Source organism: Mustela erminea, chromosome 1 (genome assembly GCF_009829155.1).
Source record: "Mustela erminea isolate mMusErm1 chromosome 1, mMusErm1.Pri, whole genome shotgun sequence".
Lineage (NCBI taxonomy): Eukaryota > Metazoa > Chordata > Mammalia > Carnivora > Mustelidae > Mustela > Mustela erminea.
The window spans coordinates 60,154,487-60,176,852 of NC_045614.1; the positions used below are offsets into that span (position 1 = coordinate 60,154,487).

Here is a 22,366-nt window from a genome sequence, read left to right on the forward strand (position 1 = left end):
GAAGCCATCTGGCCTATTCATCTGGTCAATTCTTCCAGATTGCCTAATTTGTTGGCATAGAGTTGCTCATAATATGTTCTTAAAATTGTTTGTATTTTCTTAGTGTTGGTCATGATCTCTCTTCTTTCATTCACGATTTTATTAATTTAGGTTCTTTCTCTTTTTGATAAGTCTGGTAGGGGTTTATCAATCTTATTCTTTCAAAGAACCAGCTTCTACTTTCATTGATCTTCTCTATTCTTCTGGTTTGTATTTCATTGATTTCCACTCTAATCTTTATTATTTCTTTTCTCCTGCTTGGTTTAAGCTTTATTTGCTGTTCTTTCTCCAGTTCTTTTAGGTGTAAGGATAGCTTGTGTATTTGAGATTTTTAAAAGTTTTTGACAGAGACTTGTATTGCAATATACTTTCCTCTTAGGATCACCTTTGCTGTATCCCAGAGGTTTTGAACATTTGTGTTTTTATTTTCATTAGTTTCTATGAATTAATTTTTTTTTTAAATTTCCTGGTTGACCCATTCATTCTTTAGTAGGATGGTCTTTAACCTCCAAGTGTTTGAGTTCCTTCATATTTCCTCTCGTGATTGAGTTCAAGTTTCAAAGCTTTGTGGTCTGAAAATATGCAGGGAATAATCCCAATCTTTTGGTATTGGTTGAGACCTGAATTATGATCCAGTATATGCTCTTCTGGAAAAATTCCCTGTGCACTCTAGAAGAATGTGTATTCTGTTGCTTTAGGATGGAATGCTCTGAAGTTCATCTGGTCTAATGTGTCATTCAGAGCCCTTACTTCTTTGTTGAACTTCTACTGAGGTGATCTTTCCATTGCTGTGAGTGGGATGTTGAAGTCCCCTACTATTAATGTATTATTATCAATGCATTTTTTTTTTTTAGTTTGGTTATTAATTGGTTGATATGTTTGACTGCTCCCAAATTAGGAACATAAATATTTATAATTGTTAATTCTCCTTGTTGGGTAATCCTTTAGTTATGATATAGTGTCCCTTTTCATCTCTCACTATGGTCTTTAGTTTAAAATCTAATTTATCTGATAAGAGAATTGCTTTCCCAGCATTTTTTTGAGGTCCATTAGCATGACAAATTGTTCTCAACCCCTCACTTTCTTTCTTCTTTCTTTTTTTTAATTTCTTTTCAGCGTAACACAATTCATTGTTTTTGCACCACACCCAGTGTTCCATGCAATATGTGCCCTCCCTAATACCTACTACCTTGTTCCCCCAACCTCCCACCCCCCGCCCCTTCAAGACCCTCAGGTTATTTTTCAGAGTCCATAGTCTCTCATGGTTCACCTCCCCTTCCAATTTCCCTCAACTGCCTTCTCCTCTCCATCTCCCCATGTCCTCCATGTTATTTGTTAAGCTCCACAAATAAGTGAAACCATATGATAATTGACACTCTTTGCTTGACTTATTTCACTCAGCATAATCTCTTCCAGTCCTGTCTATGTTGCTACAAAAGACCAGCTTGCCACTTTCAATCTGGAGGTGGCTTAAGGTGTAAAGTTAGTCTCTCATGGACAGCATATGGATGGGTCTTGCTTTTTTTTTTTTCTTCTTCAAAGATTTTATTTATTTATTTATTTTTAAATTTTTTATTTTTTATAAACATATATTTTTATCCCCAGGGGTACAGGTCTATGAATTACCAGGTTTACACACTTCACAGCACTCACCAAAGCACATACCCTCCCCAATGTCCATAATCCCCCCCCTTCTCCCAAACCCCCGCTCCCCAGCAACCCTCAGTTTGTTTTGTGAGATTAAGAGTCACTTATGGTTTGTCTCCCTCCCATTCCCATCTTGTTTCATTTATTCTTCTCCTACCCACTTAAGCCCCCATGTTGCATCACCACTTCCTCATATCAGGGAGATCATATGATAGTTGTCTTTCTCTGCTTGACTTATTTCGCTAAGCATGATACGCTCTAGTTCCATCCATGTTGTCGCAAATGGCAAGATTTCATTTCTTTTGATGGCTGCATAGTATTCCATTGTGTATATATACCACATCTTCTTGATCCATTCATCTGTTGATGGACATCTAGGTTCTTTCCATAGTTTGGCTATTGTGGACATTGCTGCTATAAACATTCGGGTGCATGTGCCCCTTTGGATCACTAAGTTTGTATCTTTAGGGTAAATACCCAATAGTGCAATTGCTGGGTCATAGGGCAGTTCTATTTTCAACATTTTGAGGAACCTCCATGCTGTTTTCCAGAGTGGCTGCACCAGCTTGCATTCCCACCAACAGTGTAGGAGGGTTCCCCTTTCTCCGCATCCTCGCCAGCATCTGTCATTTCCTGACTTGTTTATTTTAGCCATTCTGACTGGTGTGAGGTGATATCTCATTGTGGTTTTGATTTGTATTTCCCTGATGCCGAGTGATATGGAGCACTTTTTCATGTGTCTGTTGGCCATCTGGATGTCTTCTTTGCAGAAATGTCTGTTCATGTCCTCTGCCCATTTCTTGATTGGATTATTTGTTCTTTGGGTGTTGAGCTTGCTAAGTTCTTTATAGATTCTGGACACTAGTCCTTTATCTGATATGTCGTTTGCAAATATCTTCTCCCAGTCTGTCAGTTGTCTTTTGATTTTGTTAACTGTTTCCTTTGCTGTGCAAAAGCTTTTGATCTTGATGAAATCCCAATAGTTCATTTTTTCCCTTGCTTCCCTTGCCTTTGGCGTTGTTCCTAGGAAGATGTTGCTGCGGCTGAGGTCGAAGAGGTTGCTGCCTGTATTCTCCTCAAGGATTTTGATGGATTCCTTTCGCACATTGAGGTCCTTCATCCATTTTGAGTCTATTTTGGTGTGTGGTGTAAGGAAATGGTCCAATTTCATTTTTCTGCATGTGGCTGTCCAGTTTTCCCAGCACCATTTATTGAAGAGGCTGTCTTTTTTCCATTGGACATTCTTTCCTGCTTTGTCAAAGATTAGTTGACTGTAGAGTTGAGGGTCTATTTCTGGGCTCTCTATTCTGTTCCATTGATCTATCTGTCTGTTTTTGTGCCAGTACCATACTGTCTTGATGATGACAGCTTTGTAATACAGCTTGAGGTCCGGAATTGCGATGCCATCAACGTTGGCTTTCTTTTTCAATATCCCTTTGGCTATTCGAGGTCTTTTCTGGTTCCATATAAATTTAAGAATTATTTGTTCCATTTCTTTGAAAAAGATGGATGGTACTTTGATAGGAATTGCATTAAATGTGTAGATTGCTTTAGGTAGCATAGACATTTTCACAATATTTATTCTTCCAATCCAGGAGCATGGAACATTTTTCCATTTCTTTTGTGTCTTCCTCAATTTTTCATGAGTACTTTATAGTTTTCTGAGTATAGATTCTGTGCCTCTTTGGTTAGGTTTATTCCTAGGTATCTTATGCGTTTTGGGTGCAATTGTAATGGGATTGACTCCTTAATTTCTCTTTCTTCTGTCTTGCTGTCTGGTGTAGAGAAATGCAACTGATTTCTGTGCATTGATTTTATATCCTGACACTTTACTGAATTCCTGTACAAGTTCTAGCAGTTTTGGAGTGGAGTCTTTTGGGTTTTCCACATATAGTATCATATCATCTGCGAAGAGTGATAATTTGACTTCTTCTTTGCCGATTTGGATGCCTTTAATTTCCTTTTGTTGTCTGATTGCTGAGGCTAGGACCTCTAGTCCTAGCAGTGAATAGCAGTGGTGATAATGGACATCCCTGCCGTGTTCCTGACCTTAGGGGAAAAGCTTTCAGTTTTTCTCCATTGAGAATGGTATTTGCGGTGGGTTTTTCATAGATGGCTTTGATGATATTGAGGTATGTGCCCTCTATCCCTACACTTCGAAGAGTTTTGATCAGGAAGGGATGCTGTACTTTGTCAAATGCTTTTTCAGCATCTATTGAGAGTATCATATGGTTCTTGTTCTTTCTTTTATTGATGTGTTGTATCACATTGACTGATTTGCGGATGTTGAACCAACCTTGCAGCCCTGGAATAAATCCCACTTGGTCGTGGTGAATAATCCTTTTAATGTACTGTTGAATCCTATTGGCTAGTATTTTGTGAGTATTTTCGCATCTGTGTTCATCAAGGATATTGGTCTATAGCTCTCTTTTTTGATGGGATCCTTGTCTGGTTTTGGGATCAAGGTGATGCTGGCCTCATAAAATGAGTTTGGAAGTTTTCCTTCCATTTCTATTTTTTGGAACAGTTTCAGGAGATTAGGAATTAGTTCTTTAAATGTTTGGTAGAATTCCCCCAGGAAGCCGTCTGGCCCTGGGCTTTTGTTTGTTTGGAGATTTTTTATGACTGTTTCAATCTCCTTACTGGTTATGGGTCTGTTCAGGCTTTCTATTTCTTCCTGGTTCAGTTGTGGTAGTTTATATGTTTCTAGGAATGCATCCATTTCTTCCAGATTGTCAAATTTATTAGCGTAGAGTTGGTCATAGTATGTTCTTATAATAGTTTGTATTTCTTTGGTGTTAGTTGTGATCTCTCCTCTTTCATTCATGATTTTATTTATTTGGGTCCTTTCTCTTTTCTTTTTGATAAGTTGGGCCAGGGGTTTATCAATTTTATTAATTCTTTCAAAGAACCAGCTCCTAGTTTCATTGATTTGTTCTATTGTTTTTTGGGTTTCTATTTCATTGATTTCTGCTCTGATCTTTATGATTTCTCTTCTCCTGCTAGGCTTAGGGTTTCTTTCTTGTTCTTTCTCCAGCTCCTTTAGGTGTAGGGTTAGGTTGTGTACCTGAGACCTTTCTTGTTTCTTGAGAAAGGCTTGTACCGCTATATATTTTCCTCTCAGGACTGCCTTTGTTGTGTTCCACAGATTTTGAACCGTTGTATTTTCATTATCATTTGTTTCCATGATTTTTTTCAATTCTTCTTTAATTTCCCGGTTGACCCATTCATTCTTTAGAAGGATGCTGTTTAGTCTCCATGTATTTGGGTTCTTCCAAACTTCCTTTTGTGGTTGAGTTCTAGCTTTAGAGCATTGTGGTCTGAAAATATGCAGGGAATGATCCTAATCTTTTGATACCGGTTGAGTCCTGATTTAGGACCGAGGATGTGATCTATTCTGGAGAATGTTCCATGTGCACTAGAGAAGAATGTGTATTCTGTTGCTTTGGGATGAAATGTTCTGAATATATCTGTGATCTCCATCTGGTCCATTGTGTCATTTAAGGCCTTTATTTCCTTGCTGATCTTTTGCTTGGATGATCGTCCATTTCAGTGAGGGGAGTGTTAAAGTCCCCTACTATTATTGTATTATTGTTGATGTGTTTCTTTGATTTTGTTATTAATTGGTTTATATAGTTGGCTGCTCCCACGTTGGGGGCATAGATATTTTAAATTGTTAAATCTTCTTGTTGGACAGACCCTTTGAGTATGATATAGTGTCCTTCCTCATCTCTTATTATAGTCTTTGGCTTAAAATCTAATTGATCTGATATAAGGATTGCCACTCCTGCTTTATTCTGATGTCCATTAGCATGGTAAATTCTTTTCCACCCCCTCACTTTAAATCTAGAGGTGTCTTCGGGCTTGAAATGAGTTTCTTGGAGGCAACATATAGATGGGTTTTGTTTTTTTATCCATTCTGATACCCTGTGTCTTTTGACAGGGGCATTTAGCCCATTAACATTCAGGGTAACTATTGAGAGATATGAATTTAGTGCCATTGTATTGCCTGTAAGGTGACTGTTACTGTATATGGTCTCTGTTCCTTTCTGATCTACCACTTGTAGGCTCTCTCTTTGCTTAGAGGACCCCTTTCAATATTTCCTGTAGAGCTGGTTTGGTGTTTGCAAATTCTTTCAGTTTTTGTTTGTCCTGGAAGCTTTTAATTTCTCCTTCTATTTTCAATGATAGCCTAGCTGGATATAGTATTCTTGGCTGCATGTTTTCCTCGTTTAGTGCTCTGAAAATATCATGCCAGCTCTTTCTGGCCTGCCAGGTCTCTGTGGATAAGTCTGCTGCCAATCTAATATTTTTACCATTGTACGTTACAGACTTCTTTTCCCGGGCTGCTTTCAGGATTTTCTCTTTGTCACTAAGACTTGTAAATTTTACTATTAGGTGACGGGGTGTGAGCCTATTCTTATTGATTTTGAGGGGCGTTCTCCGAACCTCCTGAATTTTGATGCTCGTTTCCTTTGCCATATTGGGGAAATTCTCCCCAATAATTCTCTCCAGTATACCTTCTGCTCCCCTCTCTCTTTCTTCTTCTTCTGGAATCCCAATTATTCTAATATTGTTTCGTCTTATGGTGTCACTTATCTCTCGAATTCTCCCCTCGTGGTCCAGTAGCTGTTTGTCCCTCTTTTGCTCAGCTTCTTTATTCTCTGTCATTTGATCTTCTATATCACTAATTCTTTCTTCTGCCTCATTTATCCTAGCAGTGAGAGCCTCCATTTTTGATTGCACCTCATTAATAGCTTTTTTGATTTCAACTTGGTTAGATTTTAGTTCTTTTATTTCTCCAGAAAGGGCTTTTATATCTCTCGAGAGGGTTTCTCTAATATCTTCCATGCCTTTTTCGAGCCCGGCTAGAACCTTGAGAATTGTCATTCTGAACTCTAGATCTGACATATTACCAATGTCTGTATTGATTAGGTCCCTAGCCTTCGGTACTGCCTCTTGTTCTTTTTTTTGTGTTGAATTTTTCCGTCTTGTCATTTTGTCCAGATAAGAGTATATGAAGGAGCAAGTAAAATACTAAAAGGGTAGCAACAACCCCAGGAAAATATGCTTTAACCAAATTAGAAGAGATCCCAAATCGTGAGGGGGGAGAAAGGAGATAAAAAGAGGTTCATAAAGGAAGAAAGAAAAAAAAAGAAAAAAGAAAAGAAAAGAATTTTTTAAAAAGAAAGCAAATAAAGAAAAATATAAAAAAATAAAAAATATATATATTAGATAAACTAGTTAAAAAACGTTAAAAAAGAAAAAGGTAAAAGTTAAAAAAAAAATTTTACCAGAAGGCGAGAAAAAAAACAAAAAATGAAAAAGAAAAAAATTAAATTAACTGCAAGACTAAAAAAATCACAGGGAAAAAGCCATGAGTTCTGTGCTTTGCTTTCTCCTCCTCTGGAATTCTGCTGCTCTCCTTGGTATTGAAACCGCACTCCTTGGTAGGTGAGCTTGGTCTCGGCTGGATTTCTTGTTGATCTTCTGGGGGAGGGGCCTGTTGTAGTGATTCTCAAGTGTCTTTGCCCCAGGCGGAATTGGACCGCCCTTACCTGGGGCCGGTGTGAGTAATCCGCTCGGGTTTGCTTTCAGAAGCTTTTGTTCCCTGAGCGCTTTCCGTAGAGTTCCGGAGGATGGGAATACAAATGGCGGCCTCCTGGTCTCCGGCCTGGAGGAGCCGAGCGCCCAGGGCCCCACTCCTCAGTGCACCCTCAGAGAACAGCGCCCTGTTACTCCCATCTGCCTGACCTCCGGCCCCGCTCCGAGCTCACTGAGCCTGCGACCGGTTCAAGGTAACCCCGAGCTGTGAGCTTACTGTCGGCTCTGTCTCTGTAGCCGGCTTTCCCGTTCCAATACCCGCAAGCTCTGCGACACTCAGACACCCCCGATCCTTCTGTGACCCTGCGGGACCTGAGGCCACGCTGACAAGATTTTATTTATTTATTTGACAGACAGAGATCACAAGTAGGCAGAGAGGCAGGCAGAAAGAGAGGAAGGGAAGCAGGTTCCCTGCTGAGCAGAAGGCCTGATGCTGGGCTCGATCCCAGGACCCTGGGGTCATGACCTGAGCTGAAAGCAGAGGCTTTGACCCACTGAGCCACCCAGGCGCCCTGGTCTTGCTTTTTTAAATCCAGTCTGATACCCTGTGACTTTTGATTGGAGAATTTAGCCCATTTGCATTTCAGAGTAACTATTGAAAGATGTGAATTTAGTGCCATTGTATTACCTGTAAAGTTGCTGTTTCTGTAGATTGTCTCTGTTTCTTTCTGGTGTATGTTACTCTTGGATTCTCTCTTTGCTTACAGGGTACCCCTTAATATTTCCTGCAGAGCTGGCTTGATGGTCACATATTCTTTCAGTTTCCATCAGTCCTGGAGGCTCTTTACCTCTCCTTCCATTTTTTTTTTTTTTTTGAAACTTCAACGATCATTTATTCCCAAACTCAGTCAGGGTTAACTCTTTCCCCAGCTAACATATCAACAGCATCTCCAACAGAATCTAGGATAGAGGTGCAGACCTAATGAAGATTGTCTCCCCAACAGGAAATTTATATATATATATATCTGCATATTTCTAAAGCAGCAAAATTCACAGGGCTGCAGGGGAAAAAAAAATCTCCACGTGATTTCAGTCCATAGAAAACAGCCTTTGGCAGTCTGTGCTGCCTTAAAAACCTAGGAGAAAAGCATTTCCTCGCTTAAAAAAATTTTTTTTTAATTCCCCCTTTCTTCAATTTCCACTGCTCACCCCTAGAAACACCCAGAGGATTAACTATGAAAATAAGCCCCAGCTCATTTCCCTCTGCCTATCTGTGAAGACTCACACAGCATTCTCCAATTTCTAGGCACTTGCAAACTGTCCTGCTTCCTTCAAGGAGGGGGGGGCCTGAGGGCTCAGGAAAGGATGGAGGGAACAGATGTACTTGGCCAAGAACTGGAATGCCAGGCAGGGCATGGGGGGGTGCTTTCTAGATAAACAAACCTGACACCTTTAACCTAACGTCTAACCCGCAAGGTAAAAACAAATAGCAGCAGACTGTACCAAGAGGTGCTTCTGTCTCCTGTCCCCTTCTACCATAAGGTGACATTAGTTTTCTCTGTATTTGGCCCCCCACCCTCTCCCAAACACCGTGACAGCAGTTTTTAGGCCAAAGCCATGTTGCAAAGACAGCCATACACTCCCAGCCAGGGGAGAGCCCTGGAGGCTTCTGTCTGGGTCATGCTGTCACTCCTGGCAAATACTTTGATAGCTTCCAAAAAACTGCCCAGAGACAGCCCTCTAAGTCAGGGTCACAGGTCCTTCCATTTGATGGGCTCCTTGCCAGACTTCTGCAGCAACTCTTTGGTTTTAGAGAAATGTCTACATCCAAAGAACCCTCTGTACACCGACAACGGGGAGGGGTGGGCTGTCTGCAGCACGTGGTGGCGTTTCCTGTCAATGGCACTGCTTTTCTTCTGAGCCTAAGAGCCCCAGAGCAAAAAGAGCAGGCCACTGGAGTTCTGATTTAGCCAGGATACCACCGCATCAGTGAACTGCTCCCAACCTCTCTCTCCTAATGAGAATTAGCCTGATGTGCCTGGATTGTGAGGACAGCATTGAGTAAGAGAACACCTTGCTTGGCCCACCCGGATAAATCTCCGTGACCTGGATGAACGAAACTCTCTATGTCTGTAGACAGCTCTTTATAAGTGTTCTCCAAACTGGGTAGCAGTGGAATGGGTCTTTCAACACTAAAGCAGAGCCCATGGGCTTGGTTGGGTCCATGATACGGATCCTGTCCCAGGATAACAACCTTCACCTGTCTTATGTCACACATATGGGTTCACGTGAAGACTTGGTGTAGGGATGAATAAACAGTGTAATGTTTTCTTTCTTCCGCGACAAATCCCATTAGCTTGATTAAATATGGTTTCCCCAACTCCGCACTGAACAGCTTCTTCCAACTCTCACCGAAACCCTACAGAACGTTGGGCGTGGCGAGTCCAAGCAGGGCGGCGGCCTTGTTCCTCTGGATACGGATCAACTGCTCGGGGCTCAGTGGCGAGGAGGGCAGCATGCCGGGGTCCTCCTGCCCAGCCCGGGCCTTCTTGGGGGGACTGACTGCCGCATCCCCGCTCTCCTCAGCCACCGTCACCATGCCAGTCCCCAGGTTGGCTGGCTCCAAACTGTGGGCACGTCGCTTCCCGGCATGGGTCAGAGAGAAAAAGGAGTAGAGGGTCTTCTGGCCGATCATCCCAGAGTGGAGGAGAGCGGCCGCGCGCTGCTGGGAGAACCCGCCGTCCTCTCCTTCCATTCTGAAGGACAGCCTTGCTGGATAAATTTTTCTTGCCTAAATGTTTTCCTAATTTAATACCCTGAATATATCATGCCAGCCCTTTCTGGCCTGGCAGGCCTTTGTGGATAGGTCTGCTGCCAGTCTAATGTTCCTACACCTGTAGGTTAGGAACCTCTTGTCTTGAGCTGCTCTCAGGGTTTCTCTTCATTTCTAAAATTTGGAAGCTTCACTATTACATGCTGGGGTGTTGATCTATTTTTATTGATTTTGTGAGGGTTTCTCTCTACCTCTTGGATATGAATACCTGTTTCCTTACCCAGATTAGGGAAGTTCTCAGCTATGATTTGCTCAAATATACCTTCTGGTTCTCTCTGTCTTCTCCCTCAGGCATCCCAGTAATTCCTGTACAGGTTTCATTGTATGGCATTGCTGATTTTTTGAAGCCTGCCCTGATGGTCCATTGGTTGTTTTTTTTCTTTTCCTCAGCTTCCTTCCTTTCCATCAACTTGCCTTCTAAGTCACTTACTCTCTCTTCTCCCTCATTTACCCTACCTACTAGAGCTTTCAATTTAGACACATCTCAGTTATGGCATTTTTTTCAGTCTGATTAGATCTCATTTCTGCACTAAAAGATTCTCTAGTATCTTTTATGCCTTTTTTTCAAGCCCAGATAGTAACTTTGTAATTGTTATCTGATTTCCATCTGTGGCATTTTACTTATATCCCTATCGATTAGATCTGTGTCAGAGAATATTGCCTCTTGTTCTTCTTTTGTTGTGAATTACTCCTTCTAGTCATTTTGCCCAGAGAAAAATGTATGTTTGAATGAGTACTATCAAACAATCAACCACGACCTAAGCAAAATACACACTAGACAAATCCAAAGAGGTCAGAAAGCCGGAAAGAAAAGGAAAAGATGAAGAAAATGAAAAAAAAAAAAGAGAGAAAGAAAAAAAGGTGGGGTGAAGAGAGAATATAATCTCACAGGGTGGACAAAACAGGGTGATCTCCTTTGTTCTGAGTGTGTTTTGGTCTCTGTGTTAGAAGACACTAAATCCCAAAATGGTGAAGAAAGTAAAACTTATATATATACAAAAATAAAATTGAATAGAGTGAAGGGAAGCCAAAAATGAAAAATATATGTATAAAATGTAAATTTCAAAAATGGAGGTTTATAAAAACACTTAAAAAACAAAGAATTGATAAAATAAAAGGCTAGTTGAAAAGGGAAAAAGAAAAAAAAAAGAAATGAAAAAATTTCAATGGAAAGATAAATGAATCATGAGGGAAAACCCCTCAAATTCTATATACTATTTTCCCCTAGTGCTGGAGTTTTACAGTCCTGTGTGGTCCGTAAGTTGCTGTTCATCTGTTCTTTCAGTTGGTCTTCTGGACCTTCTGGGGGAGGGGCCTGCTGTGATGAGTTTCAGGTGTCTTTGACTGGGTGGAGTTTCACAACCCCTTGCCAGGGGGCCAGGGTCAGTGTTAAGCTGTTTTTAGTTGCTCTGTGTAGCTTTTGTTTCCTGAAGGCTTTCTGTGCTACTTTAGAGGATCAAGATAAAAATAGCTTTGTCTTGATCCTCTAGTCCCAGAGCTAAAAGATCGTGGTCCCCTCTCTTTAGTAAACCCTCAGGGATAAGTGGCCTTCACTTTTGTATGGCTAAACTCAGCTGACTCCTGGGGTGCATACCCACATTGATCCTCCCAGGAGAAGGCAGAGGGTCCCAGGCTTCTGCACTTTGTAGGGGCCTGGCATGGGGAGTGGTCTTGGGATCATGCCTGCACCCACTTCAGCCCTCCTGGAGGAAGGCAGGGGGGGTGGTGTCACTACTTTCTTGTGTTTTGCAGAGCTCTGGCACTGACAGTTGTTCCCCAGTCGTGTGTGGACATGCTGCAGCCCTCCCAGGGGAAGGAGGAGGGTCCCCACATTCCCGTGTTTGCAGGGTTCCCACAACAGAGAGCAGTCACCTGATGGTGCCATGGCTCATGGTTTATGGTGAACCGAGCTGAGACTTCCCTCCCGGGCTCGCTGACTGTAAATAGTTTCCCCACTCCACTGATTGAGAACTCTACTGCCTCGGCACCCCCATTCTTCTTGTGACTTCAGAGATCCTGAGACCAGACTGTCCCACCTAGAGTTCTGCCCTGTTTCACCACCTGAAGCACTTTTCATGCAGGGATATCCCTCAACTGCAGCAGATTTTCTAAGGGTGCTGATTTTGCCCTCCAGGGCTATGTCACTTTCCAGTAGCCAGCTTACTAAGACTCACCCCACCCTCTGCCAATTACCTTCTGATATATCCCCTCAGAATCACTTCTCCGACTCTCCTACCTTGCAAAAAGTGGTCACTTTTCTACTGGTAGAGTTCCAGATATTATATTCTTACATCTCAGGTTGAATTCATGGGTGTTCAGAATGATTTGATAGTTATCTAGCTAAATTCAGTGGACCAGATGAAACAAAGTCTCCTACTCTTCCACAGTCTTGCTTCCTCTAGCAGCACTGGGCATTGCCTGAAAGCAATGAATCACTAAATTTTACTCCTGAAATTAATATTACACTTTATGTTAACTAACTGGAATTTAAAAACTTTTTAAAAAAAGTATGAAATGTCTAGGAAATAGTTTAACTAAAAAAGCGAAAGTCTTGTACAATGAAAATCTTAAGCATTTCTGAAGAAATTAGACAAGACTCAAATAAATAAAGACATGCTGTCTTCATGGGTAAGAAGCTTTAATCTTTTGATAGTACTACTCGAAGTTGTCTACAGACACAACACAATCCTTATCAAATTTTCAAGAGTCTTTTAGGCAGAAATAGAAAAGCCAATCCTAAAACTCCCGTGTAATTGCAAGAGACCCTAACAAGTCAAAGCAGTCTTGAAAAAGAATACATTTGAAGAACTAACTTTCTTTCTTTCTTCCTTTCCTTTCCTTTTCTTTTCTTTTTCTTTCTTTTTTTTTTCTTTTTTTGAAAATTCACTTTCTGATTTCAAAACTTACTACAAAGCTACAGTAGTCAAAAGAGCATGATCCAGGGGTACCTGGGTGGCTCAGTTGTTAAGTGTTTGCCTTTGGCTTGGGTTATGATCCCAGGGTCCTGGAATCAAATATGACATCGGGCTCCCTGCTTGGTGGGGAGCCTGCTTTTCCCTCTGCTTGCTGCTCCCCTCATCATGCTTGTCCTCTCCCTCCCTCCATCTCTCTCTCTGGCAAACAAATATATATATATTTTTTTAATAGCATTATCCTGATAAATGGTTGCAAGTGGGAGTACAGAAATAAACCCATACATGTCTGACCAATTGGTTTTTAACAAATTCACTAAGTGGGGAAAGATTAGTGCCTTCAATAAATATTGTTGGGGCAACTGGACTTCCACATGTAAAAGAATGATGTGGTATCCCTAGCAGACAGCATGTACAAAAACTAACTTAAAATTGATCAATCACCTAAATGTAAAAACTAAAATCATAAAACCCTAGAAGCAAAGAGAGGGGCAAATCTTCATGATGTTATATTTGGCACTGGAATTTTAGATATATACCAAAAGCCACAAAGGAGAAATAGGTAAATTTGACTTCACCCAAATTAAAAACTTCTGTGCAGCAAAGGACATTATCCAGAAAATGAAAAGACCACTTTCAGAGTGGGAGAAAATTTTTGCAAATTACATATGTGATAGGATATTAATATTCAAATTTATAAAGAATTCCTACCACTGGAAAAACCTATGTTTAGGTTTTTGAAGATTGCCAAACTGTTTTCCACAGTGCCTGCATCATTTTATATCTTACCAGCAATGTATAATAGTGTTAATTCTCCACATCTTTGCCAACACTTCTTTTCCCTTATTAAAATATTATAGATGAGCCAAAGTAGGTGTGAAATATCAATTTTACTATAGTTTTGCTTGGCTTTTCCTTATTGACTAATAAGGTTGAATATTTTTTTATGTACTTGTTGACCTTTTGTATATCTTCATTGGAGAAATGTCCATTCAAGTCTTCTCCATTTTTAATCGTTTCACGAAACAGATATTCAAACAGATAATTGTTTTCATTTTTTTATTTTGAAATTTTTACCATTTTAAAATTTTGTATTTCAATTCAATTTAATTAACATACATTGTAGTATTAGTTTCAGAGGTAGAATTGAGTGATTATCAGTTGCATACAACACCAGTGCTCATTGCATCAAGTGCCCTCCTTAATGCCCATCACCCAGTTACCCCATCTCCCCAGCCAACTCCCTCCAGCAACCCTCAGTTTGTTCCCTGTAGTTAAGAGTCTCTTATGGTTTGCATCCCTCTCTTGTTTTCATTTTATATATTTTTCTTTCCCTTCCCCACGTTCATCTGTTTTGTTTCTTATATTCCACATATGAGTGAAATCATACGTATTTGTCTTTCTTTGACTGAGTTACTTTGCTTAGCACAATACCCTCTAGTTCCATCCATGTTTCCATGTTGTTGCTAATGGCAAGATTTCATTCTTTTTTTAAAAATTTATTTATTTTTTTCAGTGTAACAGTATTCATTGTTTTTGCACCACACCCAGTGCTCCATGCAGTCCGTGCTCTCTATAATACCCACCACCTGGTTCCCCCAACCTCGCACCCTCTGCCCGTTCAAAACCCTCAGATTGTTTTTCAGAGTCCATGGTCTCTCATGGTTCACCTCCCCTTCCAATTTCCCTCAACCCCCTTCTCCTCTCCATCTTCCTTTGTCTGCCGTGCTATTTGTTATGCTCCACAAATAAGTGAAACCATAGGATAATTGACTCTCTCTGCTTGACTTAATAATCTCTCCCAGTTCTGTCTATGTTGCTACAAAAGTTGGGTATTCATCCTTTCTGATGGAGGCATAATATTCCATAGTGTATATGGACCACATCTTCCTTATTTATTCATCCGTTGAAGGGCATCTTGGTTCTTTCCACAGTTTGGCGACCATGGCCATTGCTGCCACAAACATTGGGGTACAGATGGCCTTTCTTTTCACTGCATCTGTATTGTTGGGGTAAATACCCAGGAGTGCAATTGCAGGGTCATAGGGAAGCTCTATTTTTAATTTCTTGAGGAATCTCCACACTGTTCTCCAAAGAGGCTGCACCAATTTGCATTCCCACCAACATGGGAATGTAGGAGGGTTCCCCTTTCTCCACATCCTCTCCAACACATGTTGTTTACTGTCTTGTTAATTTTGGCCATTCTAACTGGTGTAAGGTGGTATCTCAATGTGGTTTTAATTTGAATCTCCCTGAGGGCTAGTGATGATGAACATTTTTTCATGTGTCTGTTAGCCATTTGTATGTCTTCATTGGAGAAGTGTCTGTTCATATCTTCTGCCCATTTTTTGATATGATTGTCTGTTTTGTGTGTGTTGAGTTTGAGGAGTTCTTTATAGATCCTGGATATCAACCTTTGTCTGTACTGTCATTTGCAAATATCTTCTCCCATTCCATGGGTTGCCTCTTTGTTTTCTTGACCGTTTCCTTTGCTGTGCAGAAGCTTTTGATTTTGATGAAGTCCAAAAGTTCATTTTCGCTTTTGTTTCCTTTGCCTTTGGAAACATATCTTGAAAGAAGTTGCTGTGGCTGATATCGAAGAGATTACTGCCTATGTTCTCCTCTAGTATTCTGATGGATTCCTGTCTCACATTGAGGTCTTTTATCCATTTCGAGTTTATCTTTGTGTACGGTGTAAGAGAATGGTCCAGTTTCATTCTTCTACATATAGCTGCCCAGTTTTCCCAGCACCATTTCTTGAAGAGACTGTCTTTTTTCCACTGTATATTTTTTCCTGTTTGTCAAAGATTATTTGCCCATAGAGTTGAGGGTCTATATCTTGGCTCTCTACTCTGTTCCACTGGTCTATGTGTCTGTTTTTATGCCAGTACCATGCTGTGTTGGTGATCACAGCTTTGTAGTAAAGCTTGAAATCAGGTAATGTGATGCCCCTCATTTTATTTTTGTTTTTCAACATTTCCTTAGCAATTTGGGGTCTCTTCTGATTTCATACAAATATTTGGATTATTTGTTCCAGCTCTTTGAAGAATACCGGTGGAATTTTGATCGGAATGGCATTAAAAGTATAGATTGCTGTAGGCAGTATAGACATTTTAAAAATGTTTATTCTTCCAATCCAAGAGCATGGAATGGTCTTCCATCTTTTTGTGTCTTCTTCAGTTTCTTTCATGAGTGTTCTATAGTTCCTCGAGTACAGATCCTTTACCTCTTTGGTTAGGTTTATTCCCAGGTATCTTATGGTTCTTGGTGCTATAGTAAATGGAATCGATTCTCTAATTTCCCTTTCTGTATTTTCATTATTAGTGTATAAGAAAGCCACTGATTTCTGTATATTGACTTTGTATCCTGCCATGTTGCTGAATTGTTGTATGAGTTCTAGTAGTTTGGGGGTGGAGTCTTTTGGGTTTTCCATATAAAGAATTATGTCATCTGCAAAGAGAGAGGGTTTGACTTCTTCATTACCAATTTGGATACTTTTTATTTCTCTTTGTTGTCTGACTGCTGTTGCTGGGACTTCTAATACTATGTTGAACAAGAGTGGAGAGAGTGGGCATCCTTGTCGTTTTCCTGATCTCAACAGGAAGGCTGCAAGCTTTTTCCCATTGAGGATGATATTTGCTGTGGGTCTTTCATAGATAGATTTGATGAAGTTGAGGAATGTTCCCTCTATCCCTATACTTTGAAGCATTTTAATCAGGAACGGATGCTGGATTTTGTCAAATGCTTTTTTCTGCATCAATTGAGAGGACCATGTGGTTCTTCTCTCTTCTCTTATTAATTTGTTCTTCACATTGATTGATTTGCAAATGTTGAATCATCTTGTAGACCAGGGATGAATCCCACCTGGTCATGGTGGATAATCTTTTTAATGTGCTGTTGGATCCTGTTTGCTAGGATAGTGTTGAGAAAGTCTTAGCATACATATTCATCAATGATATTGGTCTGAAATTTCTCCTTTTGGAAGGGTCTTTGCCTGGTTTGGGGATCAGGGTAATGCTGGCTTCATAGAAAGAGTCTGGAAGTTTGCCTTCTGCTTTCAATTTTTTGAAACAGCTTACAGGAGAATAGGGTTTATTTCTTCTTTGAAATTTGGTAGAATTCCCCAGGGAATCCATCAGGTCCTGGGCTCTTGTTTTTTGGGAGGTTTTTGATCACTGCTTCAATCTCGTTACTAGATATTGGTCTATTCAGGTTGTCAGTTTCTTCCTGGTTCAATTTTGGGAGTTTATAGTTTTCTAGGAATGCATCCATTTCATCTAGGTTGCTTAGCTTATTGGCATATAACTGTTGATAATAACTTCTGATGATTGTTTCTACTTCCTTGGTGTTCGTTGTGATATCTCCCTTTTCATTCATAATTTTATGTATTTGAGCTTTCTCTCTTTTCTTTTGGATTAGTGTGCCCAATGGTTTATCAATCTTATTGATTCTTTCAAAAAACCAGCTTCTAGTTTCATTGATACATTCTACTGTATCTCTGGTTTCTACCTCATCAATCTCAGCTCCAATCTTGATTATTTCCCTTCTTATGTGTGGATTTGGTTTGATTTGTTGTCGATTCTCCAGTTCTTTAAGGTGTAGAGACAGCTGGTGTATTCTGGATTTTTCAATTTTTTTGAGGGAGGCTTGGATGGCTATGTATTTCCCCCTTAGTACCACCTTTGCTGTATCCCATAGGTTTTGGACAGAAGTGTCTTCATTCTCATTGGTTTCCATGAATTGTTTCAGTTCTTCTTTGATCTCCTGGTTGATCCAAGCATTCTTAAGCAAGGTGGTCTTTAGCTTCCAGGTGTTTGAGTTCCTTCTGAACTTTTCCTTGTGAGTGAGCTCCAGTTTCAAAGCCTTGTGATCTGAGAATGTGCAGGGAATAATCTCAGTCTTTTGGTATCGGTTGAGTCCTGATTTGTGACCCAGTATGTGGTCTGTTCTGGAGAAGGTTCCATGTGCACTAAGAAGAATGAGTATTCTGTTGTTTTAGGGTGGAATGTTCTGTATATATCTATGAGGTCTATCTGGTCCAATGTGTCATTCAATGCTCTTGTTTCTTTATTGATTTTCTGCTTTGACGATCTGTCTATTTCTGAGAGAGGCATGTTAAGATCTCCTACTATTAGTGTATTCATATCAATATGACTCTTTATCTTGATTAACAGTTTTCTTATGTAATCGGCTGCTCCCATATTGGGGGCATAGATATTTACAATTGTTAGATCATCTTGGTGGATAGTCCCTTTAAGAATGATGTAGTGTCCTTGTATCTCTGACTACAGTCTTTAGCTTAAAATCTAATTTGTCTGATATGAGAATCACTACCCCGGCCTTCTTTGAGGCCCATTGGCATGAAAGATGCTTCTCCATCCCTTCACTTTCAGTCTGGGTGTATCTTTAGGTTCAAAATGGGTCTCTTGTAGAAAACATATGGATGGGTCCTGTCATTTTATCTAATCTGCAACCCCGTGCCATTTTATGGGCACATTTAGGCCATTCACATTGAGAGTGATTATTGAGAGATACATTTTTATTTACATCGTGTTACCTTTGATGTCTTTCTTTCTGTAGATTGTCTCTATATTTCTGTTCAATACTATTCTTAGGATTTTTCCTCTTTTATAGAACCCCCCTCAATATTTCCTCCAGTGTTGTTTGGTGGTTGCATAGTATTTTAAGCCTTGCCGGTCTTGGAAACGCTTTATCTCTCCATCCGTTTTGAATGTCAGTCTTGCTGGATAAAGTATTCTTGGTTGCATGTTCTTCTCATTTAGTGCCCTGAATATATCTTGCCAGCCCTTTCTGGCTTGCCAGGTCTCTGTGGACAGGTCTGACGTTATTCTGATGGGCTTTCCTCTGTAAGTAAGGAGCCTCTTTGTTTTAGCAGCTTTCAAGAGATTATATCTACAATTATGAGTCCTCAATTTGGCTATCAGGTGCCTTGATGTTTTTCTGGAATCTATAATCTTGGGTGGAGACTATTTGCCCTCTAGTACATGAACACTGGTTCCATTCATGAGATTGGGAAAATTTTCATGAAGAACTTGTTCCACTATATCTTCTAGACTTCTTTCTTTCTCCTCCCCTTCAGGGATTCCAATAATTCTGACGTTGGAACTTTCATGGCATCATTTATTTTCCTGATTCTGTTTTCATGGCTTCTAAGCTGTTTGTTCCAAGCTTCCTACTGATCCTTTCTCTCCGTTTGTCCTCCAGATCCCTAATTCTATCTTCTTTCTCAGTTACCCTAGCTTGAGGGAATTTAGATTAGATTGGAACTTATTGAGAGCATTGTTAACCTCATCCCTGGTAGCTTTCAGCTCTTCCCTAACATTGAAAACATGATCTCTGGTCGCTTTCAGTTCTGCCCTAATCAATTCCATTTGGTCATTCATGGCTTTCTCCAACCTAGCTATTCCCTGCATAATTGTTATCCTGAATTCTCTTTCCAACATATTGTCTATGCTGATAGCCATTAGCTCTGTTGCAGAAGGCCCATCCTCTGTATTTTTCTTCTGTTGGGCATTCCTCCTCCTAGTCATTTTGGTGAGAGATGGCGGAACGGATGTAGCTGGATGTATCAACCGTGGTGCAGTCAAGGTGCACCCTGGAATGCTTCTGAGCAATCAGGGTTCCCCACCCAAACGAGAGAAAAAAGAAAAGAAAAAGAAAAAGAGAGAGAGACAGGAAAGAAAGGGAAGATCAAAGAGAAGGTTCAGCCCAAATGGCCCCAAGGTAAGATTTATGAAGTAGACAAACAGAAACAGACAAACAAAAAGACTGATAAAAGTATATGATAAGAGAAAAAATTATATATATATGCAAATAAAGGAAGAACCTAGTCAAAAAGAACCCCAAGTGTAAGATTTATATACTATCAGGACAAACACAAAACCACAGAAACACTGGTGGAAGAAAAAGATGGGAGAGTTGTTATAAATTCTCAGTGTGGGTGAGGAAGGTTGTTTTGATTCTTCCTGGATGTATCTTGATATCTTTGTGAAAGGACTCAACTTTCCTAAGATAAAGGGGGAGTAAAAATTGGTTTACCTATAGGGCTAGCATTGATTGGGGAAAGGGGATTACCTTGAAGTTAAACTTTATATGAATATTAGAAAATAAAAATAAAAAAGGAATAAACTAGACTAAACTAAACTAAAATTAAAAAAAAAAGAAATTTAAGAAATAGAAATGCAAAAGGAAAACACAGGTGTATATATCAAAAAGTTCAGTTTAGAAGATTATTATGGAATTTGATGTACTGTATATCTCACTGTGATGGTAAATAGGTTAAAAAATTATCTATTAAAAAAATTAGCCAGAATAGTGGGAACGAATTAAAAATAAAAGTTGTCCTATGAAGTAGTGGTGGTGGTTCTCTTGTAGTCTTTTTTTTTTTTTTTCCCCTGGTTGGTTTTCTGGGGGAGGGGCCTGCCTTATGGGTTTTCAGTCAATGATGTTCTCTGAGTTAAGACGGGGGCGGGCTCTGAGGAAACTGGTTTTTTCAGGCTTTTGTTCTCTGGATGTTTTTATGTTGTTTCACTTTTGTTGTTTCACTTTTTTTCTCTCTCACCTTGACCGCTTTTGATGGTTTTTGTAGGTTTAGAGGAAATCAAACTGCACCCTGACCTCCCTCTCAGAAACCTCAGTCTGGCTGCAGAGCTCAAATAAACCCCCTTGGCCACTGGCAGAACAGGTTCCGAGTCGCGGTCCCTGGGGACACAGGATTTTTTGCTTGTACCCAAAACCACAGCAGAGGCGGCTGTCTGGGCAGCTCCAGACTGCCAGAAAGGTTCCAAGCAGTGATTGCACACTGAGATTTTCCCACTGGCCCTGGCTGGGAGTACCTGGTTTTCCCGGGTCCGAGAGCACTGGGCTGGCGCCTGTACGCACCTCTCTCAGGGGAGGGCGTGAGGCGTGACTCGGACTCTGATAGCACGGCAGGGCACTCGCGTGGGGACTGCAAAAAAGTTGTACTTCTGTTGGCTGGCAAGGCTCGCAGCTCCTCATGGGAGCCGGGCCCCACACGCTCTCAGGTGCGCTGGTGGCTCAGGGACCAAGACCTGGATTCTCCACCACACTCTCTCTGGCTCTGCACCAGGAGTGGCTGTCCTGGGTCTGGGGACTTAAGCTCCTGTCCCTAATGCCCTGATTCCCATGATTGCCCCCCCCCCAGTGATCCTTTGCTCTTTTTGAGTGCTTTCTACCAGTCTCCCGAGTTAATGCTTGTCCCCAGATGCAGGGCACTCTCGTATTGGGATATTACTTTCCAATGGATCGCCTCTGGTGGCTCCCTCCCCCTTTTGTTTATCTTCCAATATCAGTCTGACTTTCCCACTTCGCTTTACCTGCCCACTGGCATCTTCTGCTCTGGTAGAGATCCAGACATGTATAATTCTGATCTTAGGCTGATTTTGTGGGTGATCAGAGTTCTTTAGAAGGTAATCAGCTCACTTTAGGGTACAGGTTGAAAGGGCACCTCCTCCTACTTCCCCGCCATCTTGTCTCCCCTCAAGATTTCATTCTTTTTGATGGCTGAGTAATAGTCCATTGTGTGTGTGTGTGTGTGTGTGTGTGTGTGTGTGTGTGTTGGCAATTGTGGGCTTTGCTGTTATAAACGTTGGGGTGCATATACCCCTTCAAATCACTATGTTTGTATCCTTTGGATAAACACCTACTAATGCATTGCTACGTCATAGAGTAGTTCTATTTTCAACTTTTTGAGGAGCCTCTCTGCTTTTCCAGAGAGGCTGCACCAGTTTGCTGTCCTACCAACAGTGTAAGAGGATTCTCCCTTCTCCACATCCTTGCCAACATCTGTTGTTTCCTGAATTCAAACAGATACTTGTATATCAATATTCACTGCAGCATTATTCACTATAGCCAAGAGGTAGAACTGGCCCTGTGTGCAGGAACAGATGAATGGATGTATATAGACATGCATGCACATGTACACACAGAAATAGATAAATAAAATTCTTTCATAAAAAGGAATAAAGTTCTGATACATACTACAACATGTTTAAAGCTTGAAGACATTATGCTAGATGGACTAAGCCAGATACAAAATACAAAAATTGTATGATTCCACTTATATGTGATACCAAGAATAGTCAAATTTACAGAAACAAAAAGTAGATTAGAGGTTAATAGGGGCTACTTGTAGTAGTTGGGAATGGGAACTTATTTCTTAATAAATATAGAGTTTCTGTTTGGAGTGATGAAATAGTTGTGATACTTACACAATACTGTGAATGTAAAAAAAAAAAAAGTCTGAACTGCACATTTAGAAGTGATTAAAATGGGGGCTCCTGGGTGGCTCAGTTGGTTAAGCGGTTGCCTTCAGCTCAAGTCATGATCCTGGAGTCCCAGGATCGAGTCC

General features: G+C 40.6%; 1 protein-coding gene, 1 long non-coding RNA gene and 1 pseudogene across 4 annotated transcripts in view; 2 read left to right on the forward strand and 1 right to left on the reverse strand.

The window, feature by feature from the left end:
* The window catches only part of LOC116590568, a 221,664-nt gene that overhangs the window by 89,350 nt on the left and 109,948 nt on the right, over nucleotides 1-22,366 (forward strand). The window lies entirely within an intron of this gene.
* The window catches only part of ALDH1L1 (aldehyde dehydrogenase 1 family member L1), a 137,428-nt gene that overhangs the window by 9,886 nt on the left and 105,176 nt on the right, over nucleotides 1-22,366 (forward strand). The gene's annotated exons all lie outside the window — the stretch shown is intronic.
* Nucleotides 8,982-9,951, reverse strand: LOC116590518 (annotated as a pseudogene).